General features: G+C 46.3%; 1 protein-coding gene across 2 annotated transcripts in view; it reads left to right on the top strand.

Moving 5' to 3' along the window:
* LOC124150032 (monocarboxylate transporter 12-like) overlaps positions 1 to 20797 on the top strand; it is a 73200-nt gene that overhangs the window by 21877 nt on the left and 30526 nt on the right. Inside the window, exon 2 of one of the 2 annotated variants that reach the window (XM_046521903.2) lies at positions 18549 to 18615. The exons of the other annotated variant lie outside the window; for it this stretch is intronic. The gene's annotated coding sequence lies outside the window, so the exon portion shown is untranslated. The remainder of the gene's footprint in view (positions 1 to 18548; positions 18616 to 20797) is intronic. 2 annotated transcript variants of the gene reach the window in all.

Genomic DNA, 20797 nt, shown 5'->3' with positions numbered 1-20797 from the left:
TCAACGACGTGCACGTACGTGTGTGTGTGTGTGTGTGTGTGTGTGAGTGTGTGTGTGTGTGTGTGACTGCTTGAACTACTCGGGGGGGGGGGGGGGGGGGGGGGGGGGGTTAAAGTACTACCACACTGAGATACCATGCTGCAGTTTAACACGAAAACCCACTCAGACATATTATGCTGATTCCGAGCCGAACAGTCCTTGTGTACATTAAGTACCATCTTCCAAGGCCCTTTGGTATGTAGACTTGCACAAGTCTGTGAGACAAAAATTATTAGGTTAGATCATAATTTCTAGATTATATAAATAATTAAAACACGTTGTCCCTATAAGAGACTGCTATCTAGACTTGCCTATTATGAGAATAGTATTACTATACATCCATGGACTTATCGTTCAGAACAGTCTTGGGGCAAGGCTATTTGGTATGACGCGGCTAGGGGATGATCAACCACCGACCGTCCGCACTCCTGACAGACGCTGTGTTTACAAAGGGGGCACGGGTGGCTCAGTGGTCTAAGGCGACGCGATTCGCTGTTCAGAGTTGCGTCCCTTGGGCGAGCCAGAAACCTATGATTATGGGTTCGAATCCCGGTTCGCCCCGATTACGTTTCGAGGTTTGTCAGCACCATACCCGTGCTCGTGGGTTTCACCGAAGTGGTAAACGTCTGAGACCTGCATCACTTCGGGCTTTCCTCCCACATTAAGCTGACAAGCCGTGATATAACTGGAATACTGTTAAAAGCGGTGTTAAACACAACTCACTCACTGTGTTTACAAGACCACGGTGGCGGTCACTTTATATCAGAAACAATTCCATACATGGAATGCGATGTCATCAGTTATTGATTTTAAAGCAAATTTGCATGTTTGGATTTTGAGAAACCTTTTTTCGTGACATTTAAAACACTCAGCACGTTCCTTTCTTGAAAACGGATTCTTAGACTAAGGGGGCGTCTCAACGCCAAAACATCATTTTGGGACAACATTTTTAACAAACTGTTTATTACTTCTAACAATCACATTTTTGGAGAGAGCCTTCACCTTAAGACACCAACAAACACGCATGTTCAGCGATGAACAAAGTTGTTTGGAAAAGACCAAAATAGCTTTGACACGATCCCTCACTGACCCTCAGATGTCTGAGTACAGTTTTGGCATGCTTGTCACGATTTCTCTGACCTTGCCTTGGGAAGTGACCTGTCCGTCACTTTAATATTATCGACCTCATGCCTCGCGAGATAACGCGACGTGTGAGAAGTTAATTGTATTCCAAGTGTCAAATAACGGTTTGATGGAGGGCTAGCCGCGGGCTCTGAACTTTCTGTAACAGAAGCAGACACGGTTAAACGTTATCCTTTCAAACATGTACAGGGACACCATAAAATTTACTATTTATTTTTCAGAAAAAAAATTTGGAAACGTGAGCTTTGTTTTCAAAGACGTAACGTGTTTAATGTTTTCTCTTGGCAGATAAAGACTAACTATCACGCGATGAGATACCATTTATTGTTTGGCTTCGGGCCTTTTCGTGTAGTTTTGTTTGTTTGTTGTTTAACGCCGCACTCAGCAATATTCCAGCTATATGACGGCGGTCTGTAAATAATCGAGTTTGGACCAGATATTCCAGTGATTGATATCATGAGCATCGATCCACGCAATTTTGATACGATGACATGCATCAACCAAGTCAGCGGGCCTGACCATCCGATCCCGTCAGTCGCCTCTCACTACAAGCATAGTCGCCTTTTACAACAAGCATGGGTTATGAAGACCTATTCTACCCCGGTTTTTCACGGGTCTCTGCAATACAGCTGAAATTGGAGGGGGGGGGGGGACAACCACCAGGGCCCACTTGCACAAAGCGATCTCAGCGTTAAGGTGATCATAACTCCCATACTTTAACATAGTCTTAATACTTTGATCGCTTTGTGCAAGTGAGCCGTGTTTATGAATATGTGTGCAAATGATGACGTCATTAACTCATATATGTGAAAAAATAAGAAAAAAAAGGGAAAATGTTACTTGCTTCACGTGATACATTAGCCCAAAAGGAAATGGACCCATGAAGATCCGGGGTAGAGTAGGTCTTCAGCAACCCATGCTTGCCATAAAAGGCGACTATTCTTGTCGTAAATTTTATCCATATCAAATTGACCCGTGAAGATCGGGGTAGAATAGGCTCGCTGACGTGGTTGATGCATGTCATCGATCCAAATTGCGTGGATCGATGCTCATGATCTAAATCACTGGATTGTCTGGTCCAGACTCGATGATTTACAAACCGTCCGCATGTGGCTGGGATATTGCTGAGTGCGGCGTTAACAAACAAACAAACACTCCCTGATTCTCACTCACTCACTCACTCACTCACTCACCTACCTGAGTCTCCAATACTGTAACTGTCACAGCTCCAGATGTTGTTGGTGCAGGTGTACTGAGGTGTTGTTCACACAGGCGCTGTCAATTAAAATCATGCAAGTCATGCAGATCGTGCAGCGCACAGCTCAGTCAGTCCACGTGCATGGATCATGCGCATGCGTCGCATACTGAGACAGTGACACAATTACTCGAAACGTTTACCTTCGGTTTTTTTATCATCTGCCAAACAAATCCACTAACACTGGTCAACAGACAGGTCGAGTGGTATTTTACGATTAATTACAGACAGAAACTGGTGAGGGGTCCTTCAGTATATGCTAGAAAAGTAGGTTGAAACCAGGTCATCCTAAAAGGCGACTATGCTTGTCGAAAGAGGCGACTAACGGGATCGGGTGATCAGGCTCGCTGACTTGGTTGATGCATGTCATCGATCCCACTGACCAAGCGTTAAGAAGTTCAAAGGGCCTAAAAACTTCACAGTAGACTAATTATGCTGGGATTAGAAATCAAGGAAATAAAAAATATACATTGACTTTCGTTTTCTTTTAATCCCATCATTTTCAGTCACTGGGTGATGACATCGATCACAAAACTGTCTGGCATTCGTTATCATAAATATAATAAATGGAAAAAATAATAATTGTAAAAATGACTGAATCCTGTATGGAGTCAGGGTTTGGTCACCATCAACCTATATTTGTTGATGCATCTCAATCGGATCGAGTGGTCAGGCTCGGGGACATGGCTGATTGCGTCACCGTATCCTCCTGTGGTGTGGGTCGTTGTTCACAATAACAATCACCGGTTTATTGGGACGAGATTCGATCGTTTGCAAGCCACTGTCACCCAAAGCTGAAATTGAAGTGTCTTGCTAAACTACGAAAAAAAAAAAACGTCCGTCATGTTGGGTGTGCGATAATCTCTGACATCGGGGATCTAAGTATGGGCTTAGGGTCCTACTTATAATACCAATCCGCCCCTGGAGATCCGGGGTAGAATAGGTCTTCAGCAACCCTTGCTTGTCTTAAAAGGCGACTATGATTGTCGTAAAAGGGAGACTAACGGGATCGGGTGGTCAGGCTTGCTGACTTGGTTGATGCATGTCATCGATCCCAATTGCGTGGATTGATGCTCATGATATCAATCACTGGATTGTCTGGTCCAGACTCGATTATTTAGACCGCCGTCATATAGCTGGAATATTGCTGAGTGTGGCGTTTAACAACAAACAAACAAATTATAATATCAACTGGTTCATCTGGTCGAGAATTGTTTATTTGAGCACGCCGTAATTTGGCAACAAAAATACAATCGATCGTCTGCATCAAGACTACAAAAGTCATAACACTAAGTTCGGTGCCTGCAGATGTCCTAGGGGCGGTCGGGTAGCCTATTGGTTAACGCTTTTGCTTATCACGCCGAAGACCCGGGTTCGATTCCCGACATGGGTACAATGTGTGAAGCCCATTTCTGGTGATATTGCTAAAAGCGGCGTAAAAACATACTCACTCACTCACTCACTCAGATGTCCTAGGATGTTTTCATGTCACTTCGTCCTGTCACTATGTGGGTCTGCGTTCTCGTTATCTTTCTGTGCCCGCTGTAGACACATGTGGGTCCCTGTGATAGCATTGCTCTACTATTGTCAGACACAGTTAACACCAACAGATAACACAGATAACAATCGCAATAAATATTACTACAATAGATTCTCGGCTTTAGACAGGCATATGTACTCATTGGAAAGGCCACTGCACAAAAACACTTATATCATATACAAGGTGAGGTGAGGTGAAATGGGGTTTAACGCCGCGTCCAAGATTATTGCACTTATATAGCAACGTGCATGCAGGTGTGTGTGTGTGTGTGTGTTTGTGCTGCTTGTACTAGCCCGGACTGATGCCGATTTATAGTGCTAGCACACTGAGATACCATGCCGCAGTTTAACATGAATACCCTACTCAGACACAGTATACTGACTCCGAGCCGACCAGTCCTTGTTTTAGCCCCTTAATGCCGAGCGCCAGACAGGGTTACAACAAGTACCATCTTTTAACGTCTTTTGGTATGACGCGACCGGGATCGAACCCCGGACCTTCCGCTCTCCAGGCGGACGCTCTACCACTAGACCACGGAGGCGGTCTCGTATACAAGGGATGTTAGTGTATATCTGACCAGTCAGAAGGTTATTGAGTTGCTCAGTATACTTATTTGAACTGGAAATAACCAACACTACATAGCTTATGTCGGGGGCGATGGGGTAGCCTAGTGGTTAAAGCGTTCAACCGTCACGCATAAAGTTTGGGTTTGATTCCCACATGGGTACAATGTGTGATGCCAATTTCTGATAGGCCCCGCCGTTATATTGCTGGAATAATGAAAAAAGCGACTGAAAAACATCCTCAATCAATAATTAGTGAGTTGGGTTTAACGCCGCTTTTAACAGTATTCCAGTTATGTCACGGCGTGTCTGCTTAATGTGGGAGGAAAGCCCGAAGTGATGCTGGTCTCAGACGTTTACCACTTCGGTGAAACACTCGAGCACGGGTATGGTGCTGACAAACCTAGAAACATAGTCCGGGCGAACCGGGATTCGAACTCACAATCATAGGGTTCTGGCGTGCCCAAGGGATGCAACTCTGCACAGCGAATCGCGGCACCTTAGACGACTGGGCCACCCGTGCCCCCCCAATCAATCATTAATGTCTATGAGTAGATGTTTCGACAGTGGGACAGTCCATGAGGCATTGCTGTATAATTAGTGTCTTGAAGGACAATATGTTCATATATCATCAACTGGTATTCATCATATTTTCTTCACACAATATTCACAGCATCTTTCATCGTGAGTCACATTCAAAAGTCTCCCTAATCTACAGGTTGCAATATGTCACTTGATGTACTGAGATATATATTTTGGGTTCACTGACTTGGTTGATGCATGTCGTCGTATCCCAATAACGTAGATCGATGCTCTTGATATCAATCACTAGATTGTCTGGTCCAGACTCGATTATTTACAGACCGCCGTCATATAGCTGGGATATTGCTGAGTTCGGCGTTACACACACAACAAACTAACAAACAAACATTTAGGTTTCATAACAATATAATTGTCGGGAACATTTCATTTCTGGGGTTGGACTTTTTTTTAACTGAAAAGAAAGTAATGCGGGTGGAACTTTATTTTTTACCACCAAAACCATCAACAAACACAACATATTTTTTTTATTTATTTTTTTATTTTTTTTTGGGGGGGGTGGGGGGGGGGGGTGGCAATAAATATCACTGACGACGCCCGAGAAACAAATTCCATTTATATAATCAGATAAACAGTGACATAAATTATATTGTTGATAATTGCGGATGTTGAGTGTAGTGATGAGGGCCTGATACAGGTTATCTGCCGATCTTTGTCACGTTGCGTGACACGACGTCGTGTACGGCGACGTTTCTTTCTCATTATTCCGGGCCACACGGTTACAAAATCACAGGTTAGATAACCCTGGCGCCAAAATCAATACGTCGTTATGTGGAGTGCGTGTAGACTCTTCGTTACCTACATACATAGACAAGGATGAACAAGCGGATTCGCTTGTTTCGTGTCACGGGCGTTTATCGGGGCATGGGTGGCCAAAATTCGCTGAGCAGAGTTGCGTCCCCTAGGCGTTCAAGGAACCTATGGTCGTAGGTGCAAGTCCCATCGTGACGCAGGGTGAACTTTTTAGTATATGTTCAAATGTTTTTAACATATATGTAAACTGAAAAATTCAGCCGTTTTCATTTAGTATTCTTTAAAGTCCTAAACATGAAAGTATTGATTGATATAAACAGGTCAAATTCGTACGCTTGTAAATAAAAAGATCTGATAATTTTCAATAAGTCTAAACTTTCTTGAATTATTGATGTAAGGGAATAATTATGAATATCAAGGAATGATTATGAATTATGAAAATGTGCCAATAAAGGCCTACTCAAGTCTAGAATGATTAGGCAAGTCTAGATTGCCTCCGGGAATATAAGGATTGCTCTTGTCTAGCCCGTAACGCACCTTTCTTCTCTGGCACTGATCGTTGGGTCTCCTGCCTATATCATATGAATGAAGAAGTGCCTTGTTTGTCTGACGCGGAGTACATCAAATTTACGCTGAATGCGGGATGTTGACCAAAATGGTGGGGAACTCGAGAATTACGAGTAAAAATCTGGGACTCCAAATTTGGGTCGGTCGGAAACCGGAAACAAGCATCCTTAACACGTACGTCCAAGCGTGTGGTCGATAACAGCTTGTGATAACAACTGATGAAGAGATACAGATAAGTATGTGGTACACGAATAACAGCCTTTAACAGCCTTTGTCTGCATGTACGAAGCTCTCAAGAAGCGATATTGCGATCGTAATCTTCTTCCAGACAAGATCTTATCTCAACGCCACGATCCGTCTAAACACAGCAACGCCGGCTGTAATACAGTAGCCATTAGGGCGTTACGACCGTTCATGATTTTACAGTTGTAAATTTAGGTTGGAGAGCTTAAATAGATAAGTAAAAGAATTGGGCTTCACGCCGATGTGAACAGTATTCCAGTTATATTTGTTTGTTTGTTGTTTAACGCCGCATTCCAGCTATATGACGGCGGTCTGTAAATAATCAAGTCTGGTCCAGACAATCCAGTGATTGACATCATGAGCATCGTTTCATGCAATTGGGATATGATGACATGCATCAGCGAGCCTGACCGACCGATCCCGTTAGTCGCCTCTTACGACGAGCATGGGTTGCTGAAGACCTATTCTACCCCGGATCTTCACGGGTCGACAGTTTTATGACAAAACAAGACGCTAGAAAGCGATATTTTCTGGAAATGCGTCGCTATATGGCTGAAATAATGCCAATGCGACGTTAAATGTTAACTCACCAATTCACTCTGAAAATGCACCAGATAAGATGGAGCTTTTCTGCCAAGTATCAAAACGAGTAAGCCTTAATGAAGGCTTAGTCGTGCTCTGTTAATTAAGATTGGGTTTTTTAAACTTTGCTATACATCCTTTTGCTCATAAATTGACCTGACCTTTGAAAACTCGGCTACCGTGCTTCTTTTGGTCTTCTTCTTCCACCCACGCATGTCTTTTTGACCACCTCATAGACTTCTTTCAATAAATCAGTTCGCTTTGAGACAAGAAGAAGCACGCATTCTCTAGATCTCAAAGTCTTTTGTAAGCTCAGTATTCTATCACGTCACGCATTTTAACAGTAGGTTTCCCAGAACACGTCTCATCTTCAACTCTCGCGAGAGGTCCCTTCTTTCCAGACTCTCTATGGATTCACATGGTAATTGCATTATGTCAAGACGTTAATACATGTGATCCATTCCATGGGCCGCAGGCTATTGTGTTGTATCTAATAAGAACTTGCTCCCTCGGAAGAAAGTCCTTTATATTTTGTTTTGAGTGAGTGACTGGATTGTTGAACGTCACAGGTGATATTATTTCAGCTGTATCACGATGACCTGTAAACAGTCGTGTCTTGTTGGACTACTCTCATTGGGGCGGTCGGGTAGCCTAGTGGTTAAAGCGTTCGCTCGTCACACCGAAGACCTGGGTTCGATTCCCGACATGGGTACAATGTGTGAAGCCAATTTCTGGTGTCCCCCGCCGTGATATTGCTGGAATATTTCTAAAATCGGCGTAAAACCATACTCACTCACTCACTGCCAATTTGTTTGTCACACAACCTGCCGATGACGTGAATCGTTCCATTTCACGACTGGTTTGCCTGCTATAAATCCGACAACATTGAAGGTCGACGTAACATAGAGATTGAGTACAACCTCATTCACCCTCTCGGTAATAATATTTAAGGTCACTCGAATTTTCTAAATTGATCTTTTAATGTCAATGCAGTTTACTATACTCACTCACTCACTCACTTACTACTCTCATTTGATAATCGGGGGTAGGCTAGTGGTCAAAGCGTTCGCTCGTCACGCCGAAGACCCGGGTTCGAGTCCTCTCATGTATACAATATGTGAATATGTGTCCCCCACTGTGTCCCCAGCTGAAATATTGCTAAAAGCGGCGTAAAACCATACTCGTAAACGCATTCAATGATATTCTTACAAGCATTGTTTGTGTGTTTGTTTGTTTGTTGTTTAGCCTCGAAACTCAGCAATATTCCAAGCATATGACGCCGGTCTGTAAATAATTGAATCTGGACAAGACAAATCCAGTGATTGACATCATGAGTATTCTAACAAGTGGGCGAATGTTGTTCTACTCCGCAATCAACAATATTCCGTCTAACAGTCTGAACCAGACAAACCTATTGTTGATATTATGAACGTCAAACGACGTCAGGTTATGATGACGCTACCAACCACGTCACCATCGGATCCATTTAGCATTGGTTGCTGGGGACCTAATTTGGGCGGGGGATATAGAAACGGGCTCCGTCCGTCCGTCCGTCCGTCCGTCTGTCACGTTTCGTATCCGGAGCATAACTCATAAACCGTTCAATATTTTTTCATCAAACCTTGCAGGTCTGTCAGGTACATGCTGAACTGCTGCCTTGTGCTATTTAGAAATTTTCGAATTTTTTATTTTTTACGTTTCCATGGCAACAAGATGGACTCAGGTTCCAAACTCTTCGTTTGTACAATTTCCATGAAAAGTTCCACCTCGGTTAGAAAAGGTTAGGGTTTGTTTAGATTTAATTTTGTCATAAATTCTGCAACAGGGGTGGGGGATATAGCCACGTTATTGGCAAACTCTTGTTTAACCTTGAATCTCCACGATAGGGTAAAGGTTATAATATTGAGAGGTATACACTGACATTTAGTACAAGAAATAAAGTTGTCTTATTTAAAAGTATATATTTACAAAGTGAAAAGAATATAATCCAAATGGAATCCTTAACTTTTATAGTGAGGCAATGTAGACTTGAGTTGGACTCTTTTTTAATTTTTTCTCTAGGGTATGGGATACAGACTAGGGTATATGAAGACAGAAAACTCCTATCTCCCAACTTACACCGCAGCCACCTCCACTACCCCGACCCCACCCCATCGTGCACCCACAAGCGTTCTTGTTGCATGTTCCCCAAGGGCGGGATGATGGTGGGTGCTGCCTCACAGCAACACCTGGACAGCCTAGTCGACATCCAGCCTAACTTGTCTCCAAACGCCCAAAGCGATGGCTAAGATAATATTGATTGAAATTTAAGAAGAATAAACATCAATATATTTCTTTAGGCACAAAGATAAAAACAGTTCTTCATCCGTGCTCCATTGTACAATAGAAAATCAATCGGACGACACAGTATTACTCATGAAACAATCGATTTTCTCCTGTTTCCGTTGATACTGTAGCTTCAGCTTTGGAATCATCTAATGTGGGCTAAAGGAAGCCATCGAACGATGCCCAACGGCTGGAAGACCTACCCTAACACGTGATCTGTACGACAAAAAACAGTGATAATGAAAATAACACGACCACGTAAGCCTCGATTTTGGGATAAACAGCGCTTAGAATGATTGCTTGATGACTACCGTTAAGCAGTATACAAATATAGTTTGTGTCACTTATAGAAATATTCAACCATTAAGATATATTTCACATTTTGTATCGAACAGCGAGGCGGTTGTAGTTCGTTGCAGTAATCTGTAGTATGTACAATCGGGGTCTGTTAGTATAGATTACACAAATCAGTGGTTGATAGTGTGAACAACAAAACATACATGTCATAAAAGCACGAGTCAAAGCAGAGTCGAGCCCGTTCTCACAAACTAGTGGTAAAATAATGTGAGCTTTGTGGGTGACCAAAGTCCAAAGGCTACAAACCTACCAGGAAACGCAAACATCGACTCGCGGGTCAAGGCACACAGTAGACGACTGCTTAGATAAGTGATGACGATACTCCTAAGCACTGACACTGTCGAAAGTCGACAACCCTATCACGTCATAATATTAAGCTCATTCATCTGATGATAATCATTATGCATTATATGATAGTTGTCATTTATGATAATGTCTCAAACATGTAAGTACTGTAACAGTAAAGCAGCTCTCACACTTTGCCGAGGTGGTTGCCGAGCTCTCCCGAGCCTTACTCGGATAGGACTCGGGAAGAGACTACATATATACGTCGAGTATCATACGAGTACGCTACGAGTGTGTCACGAGCCTCATAGGAGTCCAATAGGAGTCCAATAGGAGTATAATAGGTGTCTATTAAGAGTTGCATACGAAAACAACGATCTCGATACGAGCTTGGTACGATTTTGGTACGAGGTGGCTACGAGCTACTAAATATTTCGGCTTGAATAACACTCGTATAGCTCGTATTATACTCGGTCAACTCGGCAATAAATTTTGCAGACGATGATCATACGAGTTCTGTACGAGCACCACGAGGTCGCCACGAGGGTACTACGAGTAGGACGAGTGTGTTACGAGTTTCTTTAGAGTTGGCTGGCGGCCCGACTGTTTTGAGCAGTTCCAAAACTCTCGTAGATCAGAACGAGGTATCCCGAGTTATCCCGAGTTTAGTACGACCTTGCAAGCTCCATTCGTGACAAACTCGTGTTATTCCGTGATAAGCCGAATAGCGACTCGTGCCCCTCTCGTGGCCATTTTTGCGACCGGGTTCCGTCTTAGCGCAAACGGGCATACCTAAAACAATTGTCAACTCGTTGCGTAATCGATCACACATTTTCCCAATGTATTGTATATTTTCAGATGCAATTTAAAGCACATCGGGTCGTGCAGAATTATACAGTATGATTGAACACATTTAACTGTGTCTTTTGTATATTTTTAGATGCAAGACATATGTAAAATCAAAAATTATTTCTGAGGGATTCTTTGACGAAGAATTTGAAATCATACGCGCATTCTGATTGGTTTGTCGTATTTTCGCACATAACATTCATCGATAGGGGGACGAGTCTTCTTGCAGGTTACGGAAAGGGGCGAGTGGTGGCGAATGTGCAAGCTCCATACGAGTACCCCCGAGTCAGCTCGGGTCCATACTCGGGACGCAACTCGGCAAAGTGTGAGAGTTCTAACTGTATTAAAAATCATGACACTGTCACCAGAGATCTAAGATCTTATTTAGGCAAGTTTATGCATCTATGATTCAACTTTGATAAATTGATGGGACAAGGGTGCAACCTGGTTTTGTCTGGTGTCTGATGTCAACGCACACCTGGTGCAAGTTAAATCAGTTTCCTGAAAGCGAGTCCTGTATACTCGTCACATCGTCACATCGTCACTCGTCAATGCGGGCAGCCACTCTTCAGGCGTGTATGGAGCCTCCTGTTACCGTTAGTGCAGTTCTCTGCCATACAGACCCTGAAACAACTATATTTAATACTGCCCAAGCAAGTCTATAATAGTGGGCAAGTCTAGATTACTGCAGTATCCTGAAAATGAAAAACGTTTCTGGGCTCCTTTTTATTATTTTTATAACTATGATTTGTCAACTGTGTTTCTTCTGTTAAATAGTTCAATTCAGAGACTAGCTGTTAGTGTAGTAGTGCCTAGTAGTCCTGCACCATGACCGTGGAATATATTTATTTTATGAAAAAACAAAATCTAGAAATGCATACAAAAGCAAGTCTAGCAAGCTCAAGCTAGCTCTAATCAGCATAGGGAATTTTATTTTATTTTTAGAGTCAAGAAGGATATTGTGTAATATAAGATTTCAGAGACTAAATGTAAGTCTGTAGTGCCGAGGTGAGCTACGAGTACGACCTTGACATTCATACAGTATGGTGTCAATGAGCCAACATCTGTATATCTGGATTTCGTTGGGTATTTTTCTTTGGAAGTAAATCCCGACCCTACCCTGTGACAATTCCGAAACCCATTGGGTAGACTTTGCACATGTCACTAAGAGAATAAATATTAGTTTAAATCCTACCGTCTAGATTATATAGATTAGATTATGTCCCTGTGTACTCTCCGCTTATCTAGACTTGCCTATTATAAGAGTGGAATTGCTACACACCCATGGACTTATCATTCAGTACAGCCTTGGAACCTTGTTGTTTGTGAGGCCATTGCTCGACATGCAGAAGCTGGTTTCCACTCCTCTCCATGTCAACAGACCCGTGAAGATCCTGGTTGGAATAGGTCTTCAGCAATCCATGCTTGTCGTAAAAGGTGACTATGCTCGTCGTAAGAGGCGACTAACGGGATCGGGTGGTCAGGCTCGCTGACTTGGTTGATGCATTTCGTCGTATCCCAATTGCGCCGCTGATGCTCATGATGTCAATCACTGGATTGTCTTGTCCAGACTCGATTATTTACAGTCCGCCGTCTAGCTGGAATATTGCTGAGTGCGGCGTTAAACAAACAAACATGAATACAATGTGGGAAGCGAACTGTGTATATAATGGCTTGTGTGTTGCTGCAAGGGACGTACAACACAACGCAACAGCTCCATTTGCGCTTAGGGATTGGTAACAATGTGTTTCAGTGAATGCGTGTATTTTGCTGCTCAGCGGTAAAGGTCTGTGAATGACACAATGGTCCACATGGGTGCCATTGAATGGAGTGCCGTCCGCCGCAGAGTCAACATTTATATATTGTTCCCGCATTTCAAAAGAGATTTACTTCAGACGTACCAGTACTTGCATGCCCTTGACCTAAATAATCTATTCAATTGCAACACTATGGCTGCACGTCTTACTACTCACTATCTCACGCCATCTCCATCCAGATACATCCCACACCTTCCACAGCTCCTGATTGTCCGCACATGCGTCACTACACTCACAAACACAACAAACAACCACACCCCACCACACCCCACACCCACACACCCCAACCGCTTCCCAAGTCTACAACAACACACCCTAATCCGCGCCGCATTACGGGGTGGACTGGGTCTACAACGCCCCATGATGTTTCTCACTGTCCCATGCTGTTTCCCAGTGCCCCATGCTGTGTCCCAGTGCCTCTTGCTGTGTCCCAGTGCCTCTTGCTGTGTCCGAGTGCCCCATGCTGTGTCCCAGTGCCCCCTGCTTTGTCCCAGTGCCCCATGCTGTGTCCCAGTGCCTCTTGCTGTGTCCCAGTGCCTCTTAGTGTGTCCGAGTGCCCCATGCTGTGTCCCAGTGCCTCTTGCTGTGTCCGAGTGTCCCATGCTGTGTCCGAGTGCCCCATGCTGTGTCCCAGTGCCTCTTAGTGTGTCCGAGTGCCCCATGCTGTGTCCCAGTGCCTCTTAGTGTGTCCGAGTGCCCCATGCTGTGTCCGAGTGCCCCATGCTGTGTCCCAGTGCCTCTTGCTGTGTCCCAGTGCCCCATGCTGCGTCCCAATGCCTCTTGCTGTGTCCCAGTGCCCCATGCGGTGTCCCAGTGCCCCATGCTGTGTCCCAGTGCCTCTTGCTGTGTCCCAGTGCCCCCTGCTGTGTCCCAGTGCCCCATGCTGTGTCCCAGTGCCTCTTGCTGTGTCCCAGTGCCTCTTGCTGTGTCCCAGTGCTCCATGCTGTGTCCCAGTGCCCCATGCTGTGTCCCAGTGCCTCTTGCTGTGTCCCAGTGCCCCATGCTGTGTCCCAGTGCCCCATGCTGTGTCCCAGTGCCCCTGCTGTGTCCCAGTGCCCCATGATGTGTCCCAGTGCCCCATGCTGTGTCCCAGTGCCCCTGCTGTGTCCGAGTGCCCCATGATATGTCCCAGTGCCCCATGCTGTGTCCCAGTGCCTCTTGCTGTGTCCCAGTGCCCCATGCTGTGTCCCAGTTCCTCTTGCTGTGTCCCAGTGCCTCTTGTTGTGTCCGAGTGCCCCATGTTGTGTCCCAGTGCCCCATGCTGTGTCCCAGTGCCTCTTGCTGTGTCCCAGTGCCCCATGCTGTGTCCCAGTGCCTCTTGCTGTGTCCCAGTGCCCCATGCTGTGTCCCAGTTCCTCTTGCTGTGTCCCAGTGCCTCTTGCTGTGTCCCAGTGCCCCATGCTGTGTCCCAGTGCCTCTTGCTGTGTCCCAGTGCCCCATGCTGTGTCCCAGTTCCTCTTGCTGTGTCCCAGTGCCTCTTGTTGTGTCCGAGTGCCCCATGCTGTGTCCCAGTGCCCCATGCTGTGTCCCAGTGCCTCTTGCTGTGTCCCAGTGCCCCCTGCTGTGTCCCAGTGCCTCTTGCTGTGTCCCAGTGCCTCTTGCTGTGTCCCAGTGCCCTCTTGCTGTGTCCCAGTGCCTCTACCTGTGTCCCAGTGCCCCATGCTGTGTCCCAGTGCCCCATGCTGTGTGCTAGTGCCTCATGCTGTGTCCCAATGCCCCATGCTGTGTCCCAGTGCCTCTTGCTGTGTCCCAGTGCCCAATGCTGTGTCCCAGTGCCTCTTGCTGTGTCCCAGTGCCCCATGCTGTGTCCCAGTGCCCCATGCTGTGCCTCATGCTGTGTCCCATGCTGTGTCCCAGTGCCTCTTGCTGTGCCCCAGTGCCCCATGCTGTGTCCCAGTGCCTCTTGCTGTGTCCCAGTGCCCCTTGCTGTGTCCCAGTGCCCCATGCTGTGCCTCATGCTGTGTCCCATGCTGTGTCCCAGTGCCTCTTGCTGTGTCCCAGTGCCCCATGCGGTGTCCCAGTGCCCCATGCTGTGTCCAAGTGCCCCATGATGTGTCCCAGTGCCTCTTGCTGTGTCCCAGTGCCCCATGATGTGTCCCAGTGCATCTTCCTGTGTCCCAGTGCCCCATGCTGTGTCCCAGTGCCCCATGCTGTGCCTCATGCTGTGTCCCATGCTGTGTCCCAGTGCCTCTTGCTGTGCCCCAGTGCCTCTTGCTGTGTCCGAGTGCCCCATGCTGTGTCCCAGTGCCCCATGCTGTGTCCCAGTGCCTCTTGCTGTGTCCCAGTGCCCCATGATGTGTCCCAGTGCCCCATGCTGTGCCTCATGCTGTGTCCCATGCTGTGTCCCAGTGCCTCTTGCTGTGTCCCAGTGCCCCATGCGGTGTCCCAGGGCCCCATGCTGTGTCCCAGTGCCTCTTGCTGTGTCCCAGTGCCCCATGCTGTGTCCAAGTGCCCCATGCTGTGTCCCAGTGCCTCTTGCTGTGTCCCAGTGTCCCATGCTGTGTCCCAGTGCCTCTTGCTGTGTCCCAGTGCCCCATGCTGTGTCCCAGTGCCCCATGCTGTGCCTCATGCTGTGTCCCAATGCCTCATGTCGTGTCCTAGTGCCTGATGCTGTTTTCCAATGCCTCATACTGTGTCCCAGTGCCCCCTGCTTTGTCCCAGTGCCCCCTGCTCTGTCCCAGTGCCTCTTGCTGTGTCCCAGTGCCCTCTTGCTGTGTCCCAGTGCCTCTACCTGTGTCCCAGTGCCCCATGCTGTGTCCCAGTGCCCCATGCTGTGTGCTAGTGCCTCATGCTGTGTCCCAATGCCCCATGCTGTGTCCCAGTGCCTCTTGCTGTGTCCCAGTGCCCAATGCTGTGTCCCAGTGCCTCTTGCTGTGTCCCAGTGCCCCATGCTGTGTCCCAGTGCCCCATGCTGTGCCTCATGCTGTGTCCCATGCTGTGTCCCAGTGCCTCTTGCTGTGCCCCAGTGCCCCATGCTGTGTCCCAGTGCCTCTTGCTGTGTCCCAGTGCCCCTTGCTGTGTCCCAGTGCCCCATGCTGTGCCTCATGCTGTGTCCCATGCTGTGTCCCAGTGCCTCTTGCTGTGTCCCAGTGCCCCATGCGGTGTCCCAGTGCCCCATGCTGTGTCCAAGTGCCCCATGATGTGTCCCAGTGCCTCTTGCTGTGTCCCAGTGCCCCATGATGTGTCCCAGTGCATCTTGCTGTGTCCCAGTGCCCCATGCTGTGTCCCAGTGCCCCATGCTGTGCCTCATGCTGTGTCCCATGCTGTGTCCCAGTGCCTCTTGCTGTGCCCCAGTGCCTCTTGCTGTGTCCGAGTGCCCCATGCTGTGTCCCAGTGCCCCATGCTGTGTCCCAGTGCCTCTTGCTGTGTCCCAGTGCCCCATGATGTGTCCCAGTGCCCCATGCTGTGCCTCATGCTGTGTCCCATGCTGTGTCCCAGTGCCTCTTGCTGTGTCCCAGTGCCCCATGCGGTGTCCCAGGGCCCCATGCTGTGTCCCAGTGCCTCTTGCTGTGTCCCAGTGCCCCATGCTGTGTCCAAGTGCCCCATGCTGTGTCCCAGTGCCTCTTGCTGTGTCCCAGTGTCCCATGCTGTGTCCCAGTGCCTCTTGCTGTGTCCCAGTGCCCCATGCTGTGTCCCAGTGCCCCATGCTGTGCCTCATGCTGTGTCCCAATGCCTCATGTCGTGTCCTAGTGCCTGATGCTGTTTTCCAATGCCTCATACTGTGTCCCAGTGCCCCCTGCTTTGTCCCAGTGCCCCCTGCTCTGTCCCAGTGCCTCATGCTGTGTCCCAATGCCCAATGTTGTGTCTCAGTGCCTCTTGCGGTGTCCCAATGCCCAATGTTGTGTCTCAGTGCCTCATGTTGTGTCCCAATGCCCCGTGCTGTGTCCCAGTGCCTCATGCTGTGTCCCCATTCCCCATGCTATGTCCCAGTGCCTCATGCTGTGTCCCAATGCCCCGTAATGTGTCCCAGTGCCTCATGCTGTGTCCCAGTGCCTCTTGCTGTGTCCCAGTGCCTCTTGCTGTGTCCCAATGCCTCATGCTGTGTCCCAGTGTCTCTTGCTGTGTCCCAGTGCCTCTTGCTGTGTCCCAATGCCTCATGCTGTGTCCCAAGGCACCCTCACCCAACCAACCACTCCATACGCGAACAGATACATCATCCTATTCCATCAATTTCCCGAACAACAAACCCTCACCCAACCATCCCCCCCATACACGAACAAATACATCATCCTACCCTATCCATTTCTCGAACAACAAACCCTCACCCAACCAACCCCTCAAGACACGAACAAATACATCATCCATCCTATTCCATCCATTTCTCGAACAACAAACACTCATCCAACCAACCCCTCCAAACACGAACAGATACATCATCCTACCCTATCCATTTCTCGAACAACAAACCCTCATCCAACCATCCCCTCCATACACGAACAGATACATCACCCTACCCCATCCATGCATTTCTCGAACAACAAACCCTCATCCAACCAACCCCTCCATACACGAACAAATACATCATCCACCCTACCCCATCCATTTCTCGAACAACAAACACTCACCCAACCAACCCCTCCATACACGAACAAAAACATCATCCATCCTACCCCATCCATTTCTCGAACAACAAACACTCATCCAACCAACCCCTCCATACACGAACAAATACATCATCCATCCTACCCCATCCATTTCTCGAACAACAAACACTCACCCAACCAACCCCTCCATACACGAACAAATACATCATCCATCCTACCCCATCCATTTCTCGAACAACAAACACTCACCCAACCAACCCCTCCATACACGAACAAATACATCATCCATCCTACCCCATCCATTTCTCGAACAGCAAACCCTCATCCAACCAACCCCTCCATACACGAACAAATACATCATCCATCCTACCCCATCCATTTCTCGAACAACAAACACTCACCCAACCAACCCCTCCATACACGAACAAATACATCATCCATCCTACCCCATCCATTTCTCGAACAACAAACACTCACCCAACCAACCCCTCCAGACACGAACAAATACATCATCCATCCTACCCCATCCATTTCTCGAATAACAAACACTCACCCAACCAACCCCTCCAGACACGAACAAATACCTCAGCCCACCCCTCCCTCCCCGCCACTATGATCGTACCCTCGCCCTCTCATTCCAACACCACCACATGAAATATCTCCCAACCTTAAACCACCCCTACCCATACAAAACTACAGGTAAAAGTACACCGTCAGTGTATTCTAGTAATTGTTATGCAATCAAGGTCTATGAATCTATTCGCCTCGTACCTAGGAGTGGGAATATTGTTCAGAACATTCCTGCATTGAAACAAGCATTGCGCCGCGACCTCGGGTCGAATAACATGCATGTACCTATTCACCTCATCAAAGGTGTACACACTTGATACACTCATCAAGCGTCAGTGGTATTGACTATGTTCTATCAACACGAACGTTAGGCCTTCGCTGTCGCTGGCAACCATATAGACCATGAAATGCATTATCACAAACAATTTCTTCTCGGACCTATGAGTTCTGATGAATCTATTGCAGCTGATTGCGCAAGATAAACACTCACATGTTACCGTTACTCTTTCCGTCCAGATATCGTGAGGCGACCTCTGAAACACGTGCGAAACGGGATCTTGCTGCACGTGTCGTGTAAATAACGGTGAGTACAAATTGATCATTTTTTTCTAACAATCAAAACATCGTAATTACCCATCTCATACATATGGCGTACACATCAAAACGTGAACATGCTCAAACAAAAATAGGTACTTATTTCCAAAGTTCATAATATAAACAACAGGTCATACATAAGACAGAATTTGACCTATATCCATGTATATTGTATGTTTCATGTTAACGGGAAGGTATTAAATTGCTTTCAGCCTCCACGTATTTCTTTGTTGGTTGGTTTTGGTTGGTGTATTGTTTTACGCCGCACTCAACAATATCCCAGCTATATGACGGCGGTCTGTAAATAATCGAGACTCGACCAGACAATCCAACGGTTGATATCATGAGCATCGATCCGCGCAATTGGGATGGATGACATGCTTCAACCAAGTCAGCCAGCCTGACCACCCGATCCCGTTAGTCACCTCTTACGACAAGCATAGTCGCCTGTATTTCATTGTGAGAATTCAATCTGTTTCTAACGATATGGGATTTTTGGGGATGGGCATTAATCTGTTACCGAAAATGCTGCCAAAAATTGTCTATCCTCAGGCTACAAAGAAATAAAACGTTCACACGACAGAATTAATATTCACAAAAGTAATGTGTAATGTGTCGATAAAGCGAGTTGATTCAAATGTATTCTCTCAAAGTCTCCATGAGACAAAAAATATCGGTTGTCTCGAAGCTTTCGTTTCGCACATATTCGAGACTGATTATTCTCTGACGTTAACGTTATTTATTTAATGTGGACGAAAAGCTCAATATGACGGAGGTCGGAGATATTGTGCACTGGTTGCAGCCCTCGTGGATTACTGGCGCGGTCACTTGTGACTGTGTCGTTCACGTGGCTGCCAGGTGTGTATTGAGCACGTGCCTTGCGTGCAGCAACGCATACCGGTATACGTAATGGGCTCACTAATACGCTACTGCGTAACTTTAACATCTGTTTCTGCCAATAGTTTCATATTGGAGCCAATGGGCGAGACAGTAAAAAAATTATATAATAATAGCAGTTAAGTATATCACATTTCGTCTGATGTGATCTGTTTATTGAAGTGGAAAAATACTAATTGAATTGCGATGCTAGTCAATTGTGTGTGTGGAAACGTGGTATTAAAATATTATTTTGGCAATATTCCATGCCGATCATGGCAAAGAGTTAAAAAGTACACGACAAGCTGTTACGTTTGTCGTGAGGGCAAGTGGGGTGATATTGTATGGCCCATGTGAAGGACACTTTAAACTATTATTCAAAAAGATAAAATACGGCTCATTATTCCATCAGAGAACCAAAATGTGACCAAAAAACTATTCATTATGGAATAGGACACCGCGCTCTGGCATAATTTGTTTGACGATGGTTAAATTGGTATTTCTATCAACATCTTTGTGTGTAAGATGTGAAAAAAAATCCTAAGATTCTCTACAAAAATCTTTCACTGAGAAATGGCAGCACGGCAGTTTTAACAACCGTCTCAGAAACCGAGCGAGCTCAAACATTGAAAATTCGACCACGAAGTTTCGTTAGATTGAAAGCCGGAATGGTAAATGTCAAAGATCGACCGAGATCATTCTCTTATCCCTGGTGTTCAAACACGAAAAAACACAATTCTCTTCGCAAATATGACCTGTTTACACCAATTCGGCCACCTTTTTTTCGTACAAAAGCCAAGGTCAATAAACAGACAAATGCCTTGGCTCTGCGGCAGGGCGTTTTAGGAAAGGCCATGAACTTATGAGTGGTCTGTCGATGTGTGGAGTAAAAGCTCCTGGCACTGACACCTGCGGACGTCTCAAAAGCATTTTGGGCATTTTCACCAGTGTACTTCTTTTGTAAATGGTAAAGCTTAAATTCTCTTCCTCCTTTTAACAACAGCTTACGTGATACAAAATATGTATGTCAAATATACATGGTGTATTATGAGAAGGTGTAGGGTATTTGTTCTTGGTTTGTGCAATAGTTTCACTGTAGGTTTTGAGATGGATCCTGTGTATTGTGGTGACGTAGGAAAAGGTTTCTCGTGGCCTCGGTGGCAAACACTATCAGATGGATTCCTGAAAAGTCCCACAGGATATCCAGAAACACCTTGCATTCGATACACACAGCTTTGATTATGTAGCACAGCGCTGCGTCTATATTGAGTACTTCTTTGTGGCTATTTATGTGC

Source organism: Haliotis rufescens, unplaced genomic scaffold, assembly GCF_023055435.1.
Source record: "Haliotis rufescens isolate VD_foot unplaced genomic scaffold, xgHalRufe1.0.p SCAF_25, whole genome shotgun sequence".
Classification (NCBI taxonomy): domain Eukaryota; kingdom Metazoa; phylum Mollusca; class Gastropoda; order Lepetellida; family Haliotidae; genus Haliotis; species Haliotis rufescens.
This window is presented reverse-complemented; position numbering and strand designations above follow the sequence as displayed.